We start from the raw sequence: 18,487 nt of genomic DNA, 5'->3' as shown, positions 1-18,487 counted from the left end.
TAACATTGCGGAGTACCTAAATAAAAAGTTAGAGATAAAAGAAGTTGGAATTTTACCTTGACATTTAAACAGAAAAAGAAAGGAATTTGTACAATGCAGAAGGAGTTTGATGGCAGCAGTGATGATGATGATTATGAAAGACATTTTGGAATATTTCCAATTAACAGAGGACAAAGAAATGGAATAATAAGCTTGATGAAGTAAAATTAAAATGAGCATTTATCAGATAATCAAATAGATAACTGGAAAGCTCTTGCACGTGTCCACAGAAACAAGGCGCAACACTATCACAACTATGGGAATATAAAACAGAAAAAAAAACACCCACTACTCTGAGCTTGTGTGCTTTCTTGCAGATGTTTCATTACCTTAACTAGGTAATATCAGTGCTCTGATGATGTTACCTAGTTAGGGTAATGAAACGTCTGCAAGAAAACAAGCTCAGAGAGAACCAAGGGCCCCTCATTTCAATCCCGAGCTACAAATATTCACCTTTATTGGTAGAAATGTTACTGAATTGTTATGCAGACCCTTCAAAGATATTGGAACAATTATCTAAAATGTACAGAATGTCCAAATAACAGGAAGCAGGAATCCCAAACGGATGGAATATATGGATATGTAGTAGGCCAAAGACCAGAAGGATACATGTGGCTATGTGTTATACTGTGCAATTTGGGTAATTAGGTGAGTCAACTAGAGGTAGTCAATTGCCGCTCTCCAATTACAAAAGTAATATATTTATCAATGGCACCAAAGGCAGGAGGGTTCCTGAACTTTTGAATCAATGAGCAAAAGCCAGTTGAGATGTTTGAAAGTAACCATGTTGTGTTCCTCTCAAAGGTACAAATAATTAAGTCTTAAATAATTAAATTGAAATGAAACACCTTTCTGATACAAAATACTGAATAGAATGTGAAAAAAGATGCCAGATAGCTTAATCAACATTAATGGATCGTGTTATATCATCTCGTTAGAGGTATAAGTTTGTTTTATTTTGTGACAAGAAGTTTCAGACGCACCATCACTAATAGCAACATTTGCTCTCTGAATCAGCATCAAACGTATTTGAAGTCTAGAACAGACCATTTTTAACACATTGTTGTGCCACACCACTAACTGTCAAACAGCTGATTAGAACACCAGTAAACAGCAGTCTGACTCCATACCCGTCTCCAATCTTCTGGCTAGACGTCTTGTTAACCCCAAGGCATACCAAACTGTCTCGCCCCTTATTACCTGCACAGACTGTCCCCACCTCTCTGCCCTTCTTTTCCCACTTCTCTGTGGTGTTTGTCATCTGTCTTCACATCAGTGTTGATGCTTGGTGACTGTCTGGACAAGTCCCTGCTTTCCTGACAATACTTTGAGAATTGATCTACTGCTTAGGGCTAAGAGAGTAACTGATTCAAGGTCACCAGCTGACTCTGTGTGCAAGGCAGAATCAGAAGTCCTGGTGTACTGATTTCTAACCTGGTGCCTTAATCTGACTGGCTGTATGTATAGACCAGTGTTTCTCAACCTTGGCAGTTTGAAGATGTGTGGACTTCAACTCCCAGAATTCCCCAGCCAGCGTTGCTGGCTGGGGAATTCTGGGAGTTGAAGTCCACACATCTTCAAACTGCCAAGGTTGAGAAACACTGGTATAGACCAATCTTGTTCTATTCCTGGCTGGGATACCGCAGATGACTGTACGGGAGGGAAAATCTCATATCAAAACTTCTGTATGCACACATATTTTTCATGGAGAACCTTTATTTACTATTGCCTGAAGCAGGTGGCCAATTTCTGTACATTGTGGAAAATATTTATACCACATTACACGGAATAAGTGTTATTGCTAGGATTAAGAAAAAAATATATGCAAAGCACCTTTCAATTAAATTGCAGTGGCTAGCTTTGCCAGAGAACATACTCATGCATTAGTCATTTGCATTTGTCAATATCTATGTAAATTTAATGCTGCAGACTAATTAGCATTATAAATGCTAATTTATAACATGGTACATCCATACTAACTCTCCTCTAACTCTCAGAAGCCTAGTATGCTTCTCTGGTGTGTCTCCTCCTTTCTCTGTAATATTCCAATGGATATTAATGGTGTGAGTAAGAGATCTCCTATGTTGGGTACCTAAGATTTAGATCTCTCACCCCTTTTACTCAGTATCTACTACATGAAGCCATTGTGATGTCATGCTGCAGCAAGTGCCATCATCCATATGTTGATGGTACTCACTTGTACATTTCTATTCCAGGCTAGAAAAGTGATCCCGTTCAGAGGCTAAGCTTTGGTTTGGGGTTCCCTGGGATGATAAGGGTTGACATCCTTACTGGGATTGCTTTCCCCAAGACAGACCTGTGAACAATTTGAAGATCCTCGTGGATTATTGACTCCTGCTCGAGCAGCCATAGTTAGAGGAAGCTTTGCACTCATCCTGTGCATCAATTGAGCAAAGACATCTGGTATAAGCCATGATGATAATCATTCGCATCATGAAGTCATTGCTCAATTGACAGAATGGTAATGTACATTATAGTGATTGACAGAAATTATGTAATTTGCACCATTTGAACAATAACACACATGATGTCACATGTCCTCTTCCCGTTTGCAGATGCCCATATCTGGAGAAAGGGTATAATTTGATACCCTACTACGATGCAAAGCCTGATCGCTTTTTTCAAATAAAGGGAGAGTGAGAGATAGGAAGGAGGGGTATGGGACGTGCCTTTGAAGAGGACAGATGTTGTTTTTCCCTACTGCAAGGCCAATCCCCCTGCTGAGAGCTGAACTTTGTTTTTCTCCAGTTAATTTCTGCAACTGAGAATAAATTGAGATAGATCACCCTGAAACTGATCCAGTGTAAATCAGCTATTTACAGACTCTTAGTCTCCACAGAATCTTCTGTGGGGACGGGGAGGGAGAGAATACAACTATTGTCAAATAAGGCCTTGATAGAGCTTCTTTGCTTTCCTTTTTAAAACATTTTTTTTAATTTTTTAATAAACACAAAAGGGCAGAACAAAAAACATAAAAAACATCTTCCATTACAAATTATAGAAAGTGTGTCAGTTGGTTACAAAATTTCTATGCATCTCTTCCATAGTCCTCGCTTACAATTCATATCAAATCAAATATTTTTAAATCATATATATATATATATATATATATATATATGTATGTATGTATGTATGTATGTATGTATGTATGTATGTATATGTATATGTATATGTATATGTATTTGTATATGTATATGTATATGTATATGTATATGTATATGTATATGTATATATTTAGTGTCACAACCCCTGGTATGCCCCAATTATGGGAGGAAGCTAACTGCTTCCATTCTCGGTCCATCGGCTCGTCACAAGAGACCATCCAGACAGAAAGCCCAATATTTTTACTGTTGCCTTTTTGTTACATTTATGTTGTATTTGTGCTGATAAATAAATAAAGGAAGACTAGTATAGATCTATTTCAAGCTATTTAGCTCTCATCAGCTAGCCATACCCAATACAGCACAGGTTCTAATCCCAGTAAGGGTATGGCTAGCTGATGAGAGCTAAATAGCTTGAAATAGATCTATACTAGTCTCCCTTTATTTATTTATCAGCACAAATGCAACACACACACACACACACACACACACACACACACACACACACACACGGCATGTGATGTATTGAGACTTTTTTCCCCTTCACTAAACCAGATGTGGGCATGGGGCAGTGCATGATGAAATCTGGCCTGTGCGGGCCAGGAGTTTAACAGCCCTGACCTATCTGAACTCTCCACCTTTTTTAAAAAGTTTTTTTTTTATTGAACAGTTCCTTCAGCTTTTTTTAACACAATTATTATCTTTGCAACATTTCCACATTGGTACACCTCTATTATACCATTTTTGTCCATGCATGTGTACGTATATTTCTTTTATACATGCTAGTCTATTAATATATTAATTTATCTACAATACCTCTTATGTCCATACATATGTATTTATACTTCCCTTATACTCACCACCTTAACTGGTTATCCATTAGAAGAGTTTTTACAATTAGAGAGCACTTGATTTAATCCTCAGTGTAGGTAAGTATCCTGTGGCTTGTTGCCTTATTTGCACAGGAGGTTTTCCAGCATCTGATCCTGGCAACCTTAACATTTAAAAGATACAGGCAAATCCTAATATAAACCAACTTTCAAAAGTAATGTGGCCTCTGTTACCAAATGACATTGATTCAAAAAGAATGAATTACTGCATCTGAAAAGCAATATTCTCTGTACGAGATTTCAGGAAATGTAAATTTGCCTGGAAAGATTTATGAGTTGTACTGACATACTAAATTGCTGCCTAGCAAGAGTTTAAAGGCAACTTGACTTTAAAGATTGACCTCCCATTTAAACATATATTGGCAAAAAAAAAATCCTCTGGAAGATAGAGAGAAATGTGGCCACCTTTGATCGTTTCTGCTGATCCCTACCACTTTAATAATCAAATGCAGAGTGTTTGAAGTTGGCTAAAATATTACTCTCTTGTATTATTTCTAGGAGGTTGTGATAATATGTAAGAAAATTCCCAATAAAGCAGCAACAAAGTCATAGCATTTCCCCTCCATTCCAGGCTGAACCACACCCAGTTTCAGCTGCAGATGACAGATGTTTAAAATGACTAACATCAGGCCAAATGGTTGTAATATCTCTTTTTGCTTCTTGTGAAAGAGATGAATTTTAACACTCATCTTTCAACCAGAACAGTAAAAGAATTTGTACAAAATATTTGCAGAAAGGAAGGCAAGATTGGAAGTAGCTACAGTATGAAGAATTGGGGAATAACCATCTCCCATGTGCCGCTCTCTCCATCTGAGGTTTTTTTCCTAAGAACAATCTCTTGGCAATGATGGAATCAGATGACAAGGAACTGCAAGATGAAGGATTGTCCATGAGATGCACCTGTTGAAAAGAAAGGATCTCTTTTCCATAGCAATGGCTCTTAGACTTATATCCTGCTTTAAGACCTCTCTAAGCAGTTTACAGAGTCAGCATATTGCCCCCCACAATCTGGGTCGTCATTTTACTGACATTGGAAGTATGGAAGGGAGAGTCAACCTTGAGTCAGTCAGTTAGATGATCCTCCATGCCTTCCTGAAAATTCTTCTCTGGGAATTCTGTAAGAACATTGAAGCTTCTTTTCCATTTTGCTGTCATTAATTCATTCCACCCTCATCATCAGCCTCAATTACGGGGGAAAGAGCCATTGGCCTCTGCAGTAAGAATGAAGTACATTTCCATTTGGGCTACTCAGATGCAAAATTTGTCATTCCTCATCTGTTTATCTTTGTTTTGACTTTGTTATGGTTTGAACTATGATATCTTATAAGGTGTCAAATGTCTTTTCATTTGTCAAAGTATGCAAGTTTTTTAAAAACAAAGGAATTTTTGACACTTACCGCCAAATATGGTTAATAGCAAATATTGACATCAAAATATCATTTATCAAAGTAAAATAGTCCCATGAAATTTGCATAAGTGTTCACCCTCGTAGTTCAGGGTTGTTGTTGTTGTTGTTGTTGTTGTTGTTTTGAGATCAAGTACACATCCAGGGATTTTCCATTTTTACTGCTAGATGGAGTCTTATTTTATCATCCAACAGTTGAGAACAACTTGAGGGTCCTCTTGGACCTGAAACTCCTACTTGAAGAGGGAGTGGTAGCTGTAGCCAAGAGAGCTTTTGTGCAGCTCCTTCTCCTGTAGAAGTGTTACCACGCTAAGCCAGTAACTCACATTCCTGTCACTTCACTGCTTTATTATTATAATGTGCTCTTCATGGGGCTGCCCTGGAAGATCACTCAGAAACTTCCAAATCATAAGCAGTGATGGGTTTCTCAAGATGCCTACATGAGACCTCTGCTGCATAAGCTGCACTGGATGCCGTTAGGTTTCCAGGTATGTTTGCAGGAGCAATTTCCTACCCCACTCATTTTTCCCTATTGCTTACTTCATTGCCCGCCCCATCCTTTACTTCATCCCTTGTTCCATTAGCTCCTTCATTGTTTGCTCTGGCATCCACTCACATCTCATTCCCTCTCCCCTCATTTTATCATTTGCATAAGCACGTGCTCCACTTTAACTTCATTCGTTGCCCTTTTCTTTCCCCTTTGTCCTGCTCTCATTCTTGTTTACACTCACTTGTCCCTCTTACTTCCCATTCCCATATTCTTACTTTTTTATTTATCCTTCTCTCTCTTTATCTCCCCTTTCATTGCTCTCCCTCTCATTGTTTGAAGTTTCTCTTGCCTTCTCTAAAGAGAGCAACCTGACAAGTGATTCCGTTCAGATATTCGATCATTCCTGGTGCCCAAGCCAAAATGATTCTGAACAGAAATCACCCAGGGATTGGGTGGGCGATGAGGGAGATACCTATAGAACCAAGAGTAGCCCGTAAGAGCCAAGAAAATCCCATCCCCTGTTGCTATTGCCATGACTTCTTCATTAGAATGCAGGCTCAAATAAAGGAAGGCTACCATCAGACAGACCCCCTTTCTTTACAACCAGAGAAAGGGAGTTTCCACGTAATTTTTTTAAAGTTTAGCTTAATGTTGGACTGACGTATTGAGGGAAGCTAGAGGGAGAAATCTTGGAAAATGCATGTCCTGTTTATATGGATTTTTTTCAGTTCATACATCTTAAGAATGTATAGAAGGCACATAAAGAGGTAAGGATAAACACCTTTCTCAATGCTTGTCTCTGCTGATTGATTACTTTTAAAGAGGGTGCTATATTTCAGGTCTCAAGGGAGTTAATCTTTGAGTCCTTAATGCTCTCTGAACTTCTTTGCATTACCCAACTAGGGAACATCATCAGTGTGAGTATGGTGGTTAAGTCTTGTTTATATAACACAATCTTCATCATGCTAGATCGGTGTCTAACTTTCCTTCCTTGAATATAGACATTGTTTGGTAGAAATTCTGGAGCTTTCCTTTGGGATTTGGCCAGAAGAAAATGCTGGAAAACTACTGTTTAGCTACAACCAATATATTAAGAACTCCTGCTATAACAGATTATAGTCAGCCAGAGGCCAAAATACACAAAAAATCCTTAGTTAATAATGCTCTTAGACAGATAAATATGTAGCTTTTTTTACCATAGATATTCCTTGTATTTGATGTCCAATGTGGGTATTTGAATATATGCATCTGAGTATGAAATGGGGTGTTGCCTTCAGGTATTTTCTCATTTTATTGCTATCTATGCTCTTTAAAAAAGTGTAGCTAAAGCAAAAGGTAGGTTCAAAAACAAACAAACATAAAGAGAAATAAAATTTTTAGTACAAATGAGCCAGCTGAGCATATGTGGTGGAGACATCATGGTCCATGTTAATGGTAGGAATTAAATTTCAGGATCAAAGCCAAAAGAATATAAAATATTTTGTTAGACTAAATCTCATAAATGAAACTAATCATTTAGCTTTTGCCATGACAGGATTTCCAAGGATCCCCAACCACACAGTTTCCACAAAAGATGGCTGCCATTAATGATTTGGGAGGATAAAATATCCATATTGTCTCTTGCCTTTTCCCCTTTGCTCTGGGTTTTTCTTATTCGTATTTCTCTGCCTCTGGATTCAAGGGAGCTTCCATTCACATTTATGGACAATTCTTACTTTTTAAAAAAAAAATCTGGTCTTCAAAGGCAAAATGGTTTATATGATAATATCATTAGGATTAAAAAAAAAACTTTGGGAGCTTAACATAGTCACATTATGGTAGATACCTAGATACACACTCATATACCAGAAATATAAAAATTGTGCTCTAAATTGCAATTAGTTAACAAAGCTCAGCAGCAACAACAACAACAAAAAAGCAAAGGCTTTGATTCAATGGTACGTGACAAACTTCTGTTAAAACTAAGTTCTTACAGAATTTCTGGAGCTTTGCACAAGTGCACAGCTGCATTCATATCGAACAGGCAACAAGTAGTCAAAATTGGAAAGTCTATGCCTAACCCAGCACCCGTTAACATTGGTGCTCCCCAAGGCAACATTCTCGGACCAACACTCTTCCTACTTTACATCAATGACCTTTGTGATCATATTATAAGCAGCTGTGTCCTCTTTGCCGCCAATGTAAAACTATTTAACACTACAGGCAATTCTACTACTCTACAAAATGACCTAGATCTGAATGATCAAACAATTGGCAACTCCAAATCTTTGCTAACAAATCCTACACCGAACATATTGTATTTGATGTTCCTACACAGAACATCAAAAACAAGCTGGGTGGAAATGGTCTAAAAGATGAGCCACACTCGGTCAAAGGCCTAGGAGTACTCATTTCGGAAGATCTACGCTCCGGAGCTCTCGGTAACAACATTGCCAAAAGGGCATTCAGAGTTGCCAACCTTATTTTACGTAGTTTTCTCTCTAGTAACACTTTGCTGCTAACTAGGGCATATAAAACCTTTGCCAGGCCTCTCCTTGAATCCTGCTCACCTGCCTGGAACCCACACTGCATTTCTGACATTAAAACACTAGAGAGGGCCCAGAGGTATTTTACAAGAAGAGGACTCAACTCCTCTGGTCGTGATAAAATTCCTTCTACCACCAGGCTTGAAATTTTAGGCCTCGATAACCTTGAACTACGCCATCTACATTCCGACCTGAGCTCAGCGCACAAGATAATCTGCCATAACGTCCTACCTGTTAATGACTACTTTCACTTCAACTGCAATAACAGAAGGGCTACCCATAGATACACACTCAACGCAACCCCTTCTAATCTTGATTGCAGGAAAAGCGATTTCAGCAATAGAATAGTAGTAAATGTGTGGACCACCCTACCCGATCCTGTTGTTAGTTCCTCTAGCCCCCCATACCTTTTACCTTAAGCTGTCTACCATGGACCTTACACATTTCTTAAGAGGTCCCTAAGGGGCTGTGCATAAGCACACCAGTGTGCCTACTGTCCCTGTCCTACTGTCCCATTTATATGTACTCTTTTTATGTATTCATGGCTATGTTTTGCTTGTTTTTATCCATTTATTTGTGCCATTTTTCCATGTGTTTTTCCTACTTGTTTCCTTGTACTTGTTGACAAATCAAAATAAATAAATAAAACATGGTTTTAATGGGTTACGGGTATTGGAAAACCGTACACAACAGGCTTTGGCCATCCTTCCATAATATAAGCCCCATCGCTTCATAATGACCACTATATGAATACTTTTCAGAAAGAAGGCTGGGAAGTAAAAAAGAAAGAAAGAAAGAAAAAGTAATAATTACATTCTATTCAGTATTTGAAAATTTAAAGTAGCACTTTGTCATGTCAATGTCTTTAAAATGTGTTAAGTAATGAGCAGCTGCAAGAATACATCTTAGAATTAAATCAACTGTTGTAATGAAAATTTTGTCATGGTGTAATTTCAGGATGGCAAAGCCACAACCTTTGAACGGACACTCCAGGGTTTTCTGACAGCTTTCCGCTGACAAAAATTAGATTCTATGAAAACATAAACAAAAATTCAGTTCCTATGTAAGACGCTTCTGTCTCTCCCTGATTTGCAGAAATATTTAAGTGATTCCAAACAGAGAGTGCAAAAATCCTTAAAAATACATTACAATTTCCAAGCAATGATAATTACTCAAATTTGTCCGAGGTGTCCAGATAATAGAATAATCTGATTTATTATGACATTAAAATTGTACATATAATTAGGCTACTCAAAAATAGTCCAAAATAGTGAAAACAATGTCATTTGTTTTCACCCTTTCTCTTTATTAAATATTTCTGTTTTCACTGATCTAGTCTTGTTTTCATTACTTTAAATGTGAATTCCAAATGTGAATTGATTTAATTGTTGGCAAAGGATGTTTATTTGCAGCTTCATAATATGTCATCTTAGGACAATTATCTTCCAATTAATATGAATATATCATAGTTTTGATCAGTAGTGATTTGAATAAAGCTAAAAACTCAAACTCATCCAAAGTAAAATTTAATTGAGGAATGTAGTTTTGGCTTGATGCAAAAGAGAATTTTTGTTTCTTTATGTAAAACAGAAAAATCTAGTAGATAGTATTTACATCATAAACACTCTGTTTTTAAAAGCACATTGCAATCAAGTAAATATTTTCTTTTTTACCTCTGCTGGTTTTTTTTCTGTTGCTTTTTATTGTTATGTGACTTTAAAATATAATGTTAATAATTGGATAGCTTATCTAACTTTTCATGTAGACTGTAGTAATAATATGAGGGATTGACCTTCCTGGAATCATCATCAGATATGAGGCAGTATAAGTGTATGTTTAACTAGAGAGGGGAATATATTTTCTGTTGCTTTTTCTTTTGGGTCATTAATATGAAGTTATGGGTATAGTGTCCAGCTGGTGAGGAATTTTTGCCATTTTAAAAGAACTGCCTATAAAAAACTTAGTTAATTTAAATTTGAGAATAGAAGAAATAAGCGGCAGAATTAAGCTTTGGATGGTTTTGGAAGTGGGTTATTTCACTTTTTAAATGCTATGTTCATGGATGGAATTTATGCAAGCCTTTTAAAACGAATGGGTTAAGTTTTCTTCTATTTTTTTCTTTTATTATTATTCTTTGTAACCTATGGACTAAAATCCTACTTCTTCACTAATGTGGGTGTTTTTCCCCTTTTCTTCTCTAACTCATTCAAGAATTTGACTTTTGTTTAACTTGGAATATGAAAAAGATACAAAAGGAAACAAATAAAATCATTACAACAGAAGGAAAAAAATGCTGCTGCTCAGAGGCTGGAGGTTTGTAAATTGGAAACAAAACACTCTTACTTCCCTCACTGATTATTCTGGTTTGGCACTTCAAGGTCTCACCGTTTGTTTATAGAGAGTGATAAGAAGAAAAGCATACAGATGTTCCTTTGAAGTATATCTTTAACCAGAGAAAAGTGAAAATAAGATTTTAATGTGAATTTATGCTTAATCTTGTAAAAACCTTCTAAGCCAGAGCAGCAGTGTTTGTCAGCTGGAGATAATGGCACAACTTTAACAGCAGAAAGAAATGTTAAGCCTACAAAATATATTGTTAGAAATTCAGAAATTAGCAAATACATTTGAGAGAACGGAGAAGAAGTTGGAAAACCGAGCATCTAACAGTAAAATATGATGAAGAAGTTGGAGATGTTTATCAAGTGGAAAAAGTGGAGGTTAGAGTCCTAAAAACCGAAGAGCAAAATGACCATAAAGAAATTAAATCCACTGATATGTATGGTGATTGGTTTGTGTCTGGAAATGGAAAGAGTGGAACACTGAAAGAGGAATTAATTAGAGGGCAACTCTACCCCAGATGGCAAGATACAGAAGAAAAAAAAAGAATTTATGGATTTAAAGAGAGAAATTTTATTAGCAACATCATTGATAACACCACTGACAATTAAAGATAAGCTGATTAAGGAAACAGAAGAAGGGCATCGAAATTACATGAGAGACTTAATAAGCAATGAGTTGCTAAGAGGAGTCCATACAAATTTGATTAAGAAGATGATTAGAGGACTGATACCACAAATGGCAGAAGATATGAGACTGTTTTGCTACTAGAAAGATACAGATTGATAGATGGAAGTGCATAATTTAAAACTAGTGAAATTTAGTGACAATAGATATAGTCAAATAAATAATTGATAATGATAATAACATATACATATGTATTGTTATGATAAGTAATAATTGGATATGAATATTTGAATGGAACCCATGAAAGGAAGATTAGAAATATTTTTGATTATATATAAAGGCTAATAAAAAAGAACTAAGTTACATTTAGTTAAATTTTGATTATTAGGGAGGGAAATGTTATGATACAGGATACAGTTAAATAAAGGAGGGATAATGATACAAAGGAAATTATATATGTATGGATACAACATAAGGAAACTGGATGTAAATTGTAAACAGTGATTTGGTAAGGAGGATTAGAAATTTTTCTTACTAGAGATTATGGATATTTAGCTAGAATAGGCCACAAGGATTCAGTGTTATTGGAGGACTTTAGAAATAGCAAATGCCAGTATGTGGTTATGTTTTAAATCTTGATATATTTTATGATGAAGGACGTTTAAACAATTGTAGTCAAATGAAAATGGAGGTATGATGATGGTAATATGTATAAATATCTGAGTTAAAATACTTGAGTTAATGTGAATTACGATTGATGACTGTGAAAGAGATGCACGAAAGCTTTTTGTAAACAACTGATACACTTTCTACAGTATGTAAAAAAGGAGGATTCTTTGTTGTGTTTGTTTTGAAAATTAAAAATATTTTTTTAAAAAATAGGTTCTTCATATCTGTAAGGTTGAAAAGCATAGCAATTATTGATAGATATGAGATTAGATGCTAGAATAGCCTGAGAAATGAGGATCCAAGGTATCTGTAAAAGCCTCAAGGCTCAGCTTTGGAACGGTACTTTACTGAGATGAAGAAATCTCAGACAATGACAGTTTCAGATAAATATTGGGTAAGCTCCCTTAAAATGATATAGGAGTGAATGATGGGTTTAGATTTTTAAGTAAGCCCTCATTGTTCAATATTCTGGGAAACACCATTTTGTGTCCTTTGGTGAGATTACAGTTGAATGAGGTACAAAGCCAGGCTACCATATGATCTGTTGATGCCCATTGAACATCCTCAGCTGTTCTAGATGAACAGGAGGCATCATTTTTGTTTGAACCGATGCCAAACAAAAATTATGGTTCAGCTGTGTAGTACAGAATGTCCAAACAATTTATTTTGAAAGTACTTTATGGTTCTTCTGGAAATCAGTTTTTATGGGATGTGTTATATCCCATAATCAAGGTGTACAAAAAGATCTCCGTGACTAGAATACTGGCCTAGGATGGGGGAGATCCAGTTTTAAAGTCCGTATAACTATAGAAGCTGACTATATGACTTAGTCTATTCACTGTTTCTCAGTCTAATCTGTACAGAGTTGTTATTGCTAGGAATTATAGTGGAATTCTTATAGGATATTCAAGCAAATTATGTACTTTTAAAAATGGTTTCTAAATTATTTAAGGTTTTTTTGGAGGGGGGGTTGATTTCTGGTGACTGCCTGGTCAAGTCCCTATAGTTTTTGGTGCAAGATTTTGGAAATAATTTGCCATTGCTTCCTTATTAGGGCTGGGAGAGAGATTAACTAGCCCCCGAGCAATACAAATGGCTTTGTGCAAAAGCCAGGACTAAAACTCACATTCTCCTGGTTTCTAGCTTGGTTAGAAAAAAAACTTAAACAAGAGTTTGGTTCACTATACAAAACTGGCTCTTGTTTAAGTTTTAGCTTAGATAAAGTCTCTCTTGGAGTTGAGGTGAGGGCCTTCTCTGCAAGAAGATCAAATCCTGTACAGCTTTTTCAAGATAAACTAAGATTGTCTCAGTGCTGATATCCGTGACAAAACATTAATAGATAAGAGACAGAAATGACTCAGTTCATGGTTTTATTGAGATAACCATGATATCTTCATGAGAAAGTGTGTTTTCTGATCCTCGCTTGTTAAAAGAGGAACCTACAGGCATTCTGGAATTGCTTTGAGTGGTTCTGTAGTTATTCAAGTCATGGTTTATTGCTTTATTGGCAAAAGAAGCCAAGGAGAGTGAATATTGGTAAACCAACATTGTTTAGAAGTCTATTACATGTGAATTACAGCTTAGAATTAAGCACTAGAGAGTATAGTCATATTTATCTCTGCGTAAACATGCATACAATGGTACTTTCCATGAGCAATATGCAACCGAGTACAAAGAGGCACTATTATGTTAAAGAAGTATAATAAACTTAATGACTCTAATGCATTTTAAGAGAGTCTTAAGAAACTATTTATTTTGTTTATGATTTCACTGAACAATTCTAATAAGGAGCAAAAAAATATACAGTATATTGGCATTTGTCCTAAGTAATATTGAGAGGCTATACTAAAACATAGAAGCATTTTGAGTACTGGCTAAACTATAGTTTCTCACAAAATCATAAAAGCAACATTTCTCTTTTTAAAATGCTATCTAGTTTTTATTTGAAGCAATGTTAGCTATCAGGATGTGGTCATGATCTTCCAGTGGTTTTACAGTTAACAGTATCTAAAACTACATCTTTAAACAATGACACATAAATTTAGAAGTGATTCCTATATGATGTTGAACAAAGTGAGCAAGGTTGTTGGTTTTATGAGGTTGGGTGGCTTTTGCTGTAAAATACCATTTTTATACTGCTGTATGAAATATATTTATTTTCCAAACAGTCCACTCTTAAAGAGATTTGAAACATCAATCTTGTATCTGATGGCTGAACAGGGGATATTAAATGCTTTGTGTAATAAGAATTTTCAAGAAATTCCTGAATTCAGGAAACAAAAAAAAATAAATGTTCCTATTTGTTGTGAGACCAACAAAAAGAACTAATTAGAAAACTGTGCAGATTTTGTGTATGCTTTTTTATTTTACATTACTTTTTATCAAAAGTTTATTTTTAAAATAATTGTGTGTCTGTGTGTGTGTGTGTGAGAGAGAGAGAGAGAGAGAGAGAGAGTAACAAGCAATAGTTTCTAATTTTTTTTCCTACCAAAGGTATGAAACACTAATAATGGAATGGATACTCATTTACCCCTATGTTTGTATATTTTATATTTTTCAGAAGATAATAATTATTTAATTTGAACTGGCCACCAAACATTTATGCTTCAGTGTATCAGCAACATATTTTAATACAGCTTTGATTAACAAAACCATAACCTGTTATTGAGGAAAAAAATGCCGGTTTCTTTTTGAGAAGTTCTCAGTTTGTTAACATAACCCAATGAAGGAGATTCCTCATGGAAAACAAAGAATGGCTCTTTCCCTTAACCTAATGGAAGATTAAAACGACACATTCAAAAACATCTACAATGCATCATTGCAAGAGTGGATTAGGATTTTACGTTATATATCTAAGCAGGCATTGACTTAATCTAGTGGTTCGTCTTTCACTCCTCCAAAAACTTCTTAAACTGTACAAGGTTATCCTGGCCTACTTGACTGACTGTGTCATAAATTCACAAAACTGCCCTGGCTTGTTTGATGCCTCATAAATCCATAGTGTTCTCCTGCCAGGGAGCGTAGCATGAAAGCATAAGCCAATTTAGTCCATGTTCATACACAGAAATTTCCTGCGGGACATCAGAAGTACAAAAAGGGCAAGGCATATAGATGACCTGAAAATACTAAGCAGAGGTTGTAGGGTCCAGTTAACATTCACAGCTAAGTTTGAAGTAAAAGGTAGGAGGTTATCTCACCTCCAGCAATATAGTGTCCCCAGATAGAACCTTAGATCTCATAGATTGCCCCAGAATCTACCGAAGTATAGTTGAGGGCAGTTGATGCTAATTACAATGAATCCGTGAAGCCTCTGGACCTTTAGATCCTTTTCTTTGCTTCTTTCTAGAACTTTCTTCTGCCAGTCTCTTGAAGAGCTGTGTTCTACATGCAAAACCCAAGTCTCTCTGTTTGAAATCTAGGTTGGCTTGGTCAGATTCTGACTCCACAAAGGCTTGGATTTAGCTCCTCTGATTCTGAGCTAACTGACTGAATTTCTTCTTGCCCTTCATCTGAGAAAGGTTTCACTAACTGGGCCTGGATTGAGATGCCTGCAGACTAGGCAGTTACGTGGTTCAAGGAGGTGCTGCAGAGAAGAATGAATGAACAAATGAGGCTTAGAATGCTACATTCACAAACTTACTGTAAATAGGTCATTTTTTTTTCTCTCCCATTATGAATTCAGTGGAAATTAGTTCTGATTAGATACAATAAATTATAATTGAACCAGGACATTTATTCTAGTTGGTCAATAAATGAATAAGGTCATTCATGATATTAAAGGCTGGCAAATAAATCAGATTGATGTATGTATAAATATATGAAATCTACCTTGCCTTGACATGCTGAACTGGCATAAAATAACTGTTTGTAGAGTTCCATGATGGCAAACCTATGGCACGCATGCCGGAGATGGCACGCATAGCACCCTCTTCCGGGTTCCGTCATGCACATGCATGCTGGACAGCTGGTGTGGCATGCATGCATGTGATGGAACCCAGAAGAGAAGCTGGCCACCGCAAACATGCGCACTGGCCAGCTAATCTATTCCAGGCTTTGGTGCTCTGGCAGCATGAGCTCCAGTTTTGGCACTTGGTGCCGAAAGGGTTAGCCATTAGTATAGTTAATATTATAATATACATAATAATATGTAACCCCTCCCTCCCTCCCTCCCTCCCTCCCTCCCTCCCTCCCTTCCTTCCTTCCTTCCTTCCTTCCTTCCTTCCTTCCTTCCTTCTTGATTTTACTCTTCTAGCTCTTTCCACATATTCAGAAGATTGTGGTTCAGCATGTTGAGAATCCAACCATAGTTTTAGCATGTTATGTAAGTCAACACATCACAAAAATAATATTCTTTGGGGCAAAGCATAAAATCTCTCTGAAGATAGCAATAGCAGTTAGACTTATATACCGCTTCATAGGGCTTTCAGCCCTCTCTAAGCGGTTTACAGAGTCAGCATATTGCCCCCAACAACAATCCGGGTCCTCATTTTACCCACTTCGGTAGAATGGAAGGCTGAGTCAACCCTGAGCCGGTGAGATTTGAACAGCCGAACTGCAGTCAGCTGAAGTAGCCTGCAGTGCTGCATTTAACCACTGTGCCACCTCGGCTCTAAGATAAGCAAAGCAATGCAAACACTAGCTTTTGTCACAGCAGCAAAGATCCTTTGCTCAATTCTTAGTCAGCAAATTACAACACCACACAAATTACACAACCTTGGTGCTTATGTGAGCTAATTTTGTAGTGCAAAAAAACAATTACCTGCAGTCTAAAATCAAATGTTAATAGACAATTCTGCCTTTGTTAATTACATATCTTAAGCCAGCAAACAATGTATAAAATCTGGGCCACAGGGAAGGATATTGCTGAATAGTAGATCAAGGGTAACGTGGAGTTTCTTTTTCCAGTCCATTTCCTATTAATTCTATTTTGAAAAATGTCTCGGAAACATTAGAAGAGTCTAATGGGAGCGAACCTTATTTGGGGAGAGGGATGTGCAAAACAGTCAGGGGGGAATTTCTTTCTTTCCATATAATTAATACACATATTAAACAAAACATTGTAATGTTAAATTTAAAATTAAAATTAAACTGAAACATTTCAGGGGCACCAAGCAAACTGTTAAGTAGATTAGCTCGTATTTGCATTGCATTGCTTTGCAGAAAGTGAGACCTTTGTCTTTAATGTTTGTGCAAAAATTCTTCACTGGCAAAAGAATCTCAACATAACTGAATTTAATTCTTCGCATAGTATCAGGTCAGTCCTCTGCCCTACAGTTATTGAATCAGCTACTAAGTCATTTTCCTCATTGGGGAAATGCATGGAACCTTTCTGACTGAATAATCTTTATTTCAGGGGGAAAAAGGTGAAATGTCACCAAGTTTTTATTCACTCATTAAGAGTTGTTGAAAGAAATTGAAAATGATATGGTTAGTATCAAAATGCCATTCTGCCTGCCTGCCTGCCTGTATTAAATGCATATGACTGCCCATCGCAAGTACATGACGCTAAGAAGCTAATATTTATGTGTGGTCCTGTGATAGGAATACCAAAGGTTCATCCTCATAACAACACCACAATCAATGTAGAAGTGCTTCCATGGAAAGTTCCATCTTGCACTGCACATCCCTGACTGATAGTAGCATTTCATTTCATGCAGGGACCCCACTTTAATACAAAATTTTTAATCACTTTAATACAAAATTTAGCTAGTTTTTTAAATCTCTCTAAAATTCCATTAAATTTCTAGAAACAGGAACAATTCTGGTATGGAATGCTTATTATGCTGAGTGGTATCATAATAAGCTCTTGGAGATCTATAATGATGCCATTTTAAATAATTTTTCCTATTTCCTTCAGGGAGGCTAATATAACTCTGATTCTGGAGGCTCATACAGATTGTGAGTGAGTCAGCTGCTGGCTGATTTCCTTGTTAAATGTTGACACAAAATTATTGACAGACTTTCTGCCATTTAGATTACAGATGATATTACCTTTGATTTTCAATCCAGCCCTGTCCAGTTTTCCAAAAGGTCACCCTACATCTCATAATATTAAATTACTCATTAACATTCTAGAGTCAGTTAGGCGTAGCGGTTAAAACTTTAGACTAGAAATCAGGAAACCATGAGTTCTTGTCCTATCTTAGCATGAAACCAGATGGGTAACTTTGCCCCCCTCTTTCCCCCTCCCCACTAGGAAGGGGGCAAAGGCAAACCACTTCCAAAAGTCTTGCCAACTACAGAAACTAGGTTTTTTGACTTATTTGTAATTTGAAGTTAGAACTACTGGATTATCTCATTAGATAAAAGGGAGCTACCTTAGCCATGGAAGAGCTGGGGCTGGAGAAAAAGGTTTCCTGAGTATGATATATATTCTACATTTA

This window comes from Thamnophis elegans, chromosome 11 (assembly GCF_009769535.1).
Source record: "Thamnophis elegans isolate rThaEle1 chromosome 11, rThaEle1.pri, whole genome shotgun sequence".
Classification (NCBI taxonomy): domain Eukaryota; kingdom Metazoa; phylum Chordata; class Lepidosauria; order Squamata; family Colubridae; genus Thamnophis; species Thamnophis elegans.
The sequence above is the reverse complement of the archived record's forward strand: the minus strand, read 5'-3'. Positions refer to the sequence as shown.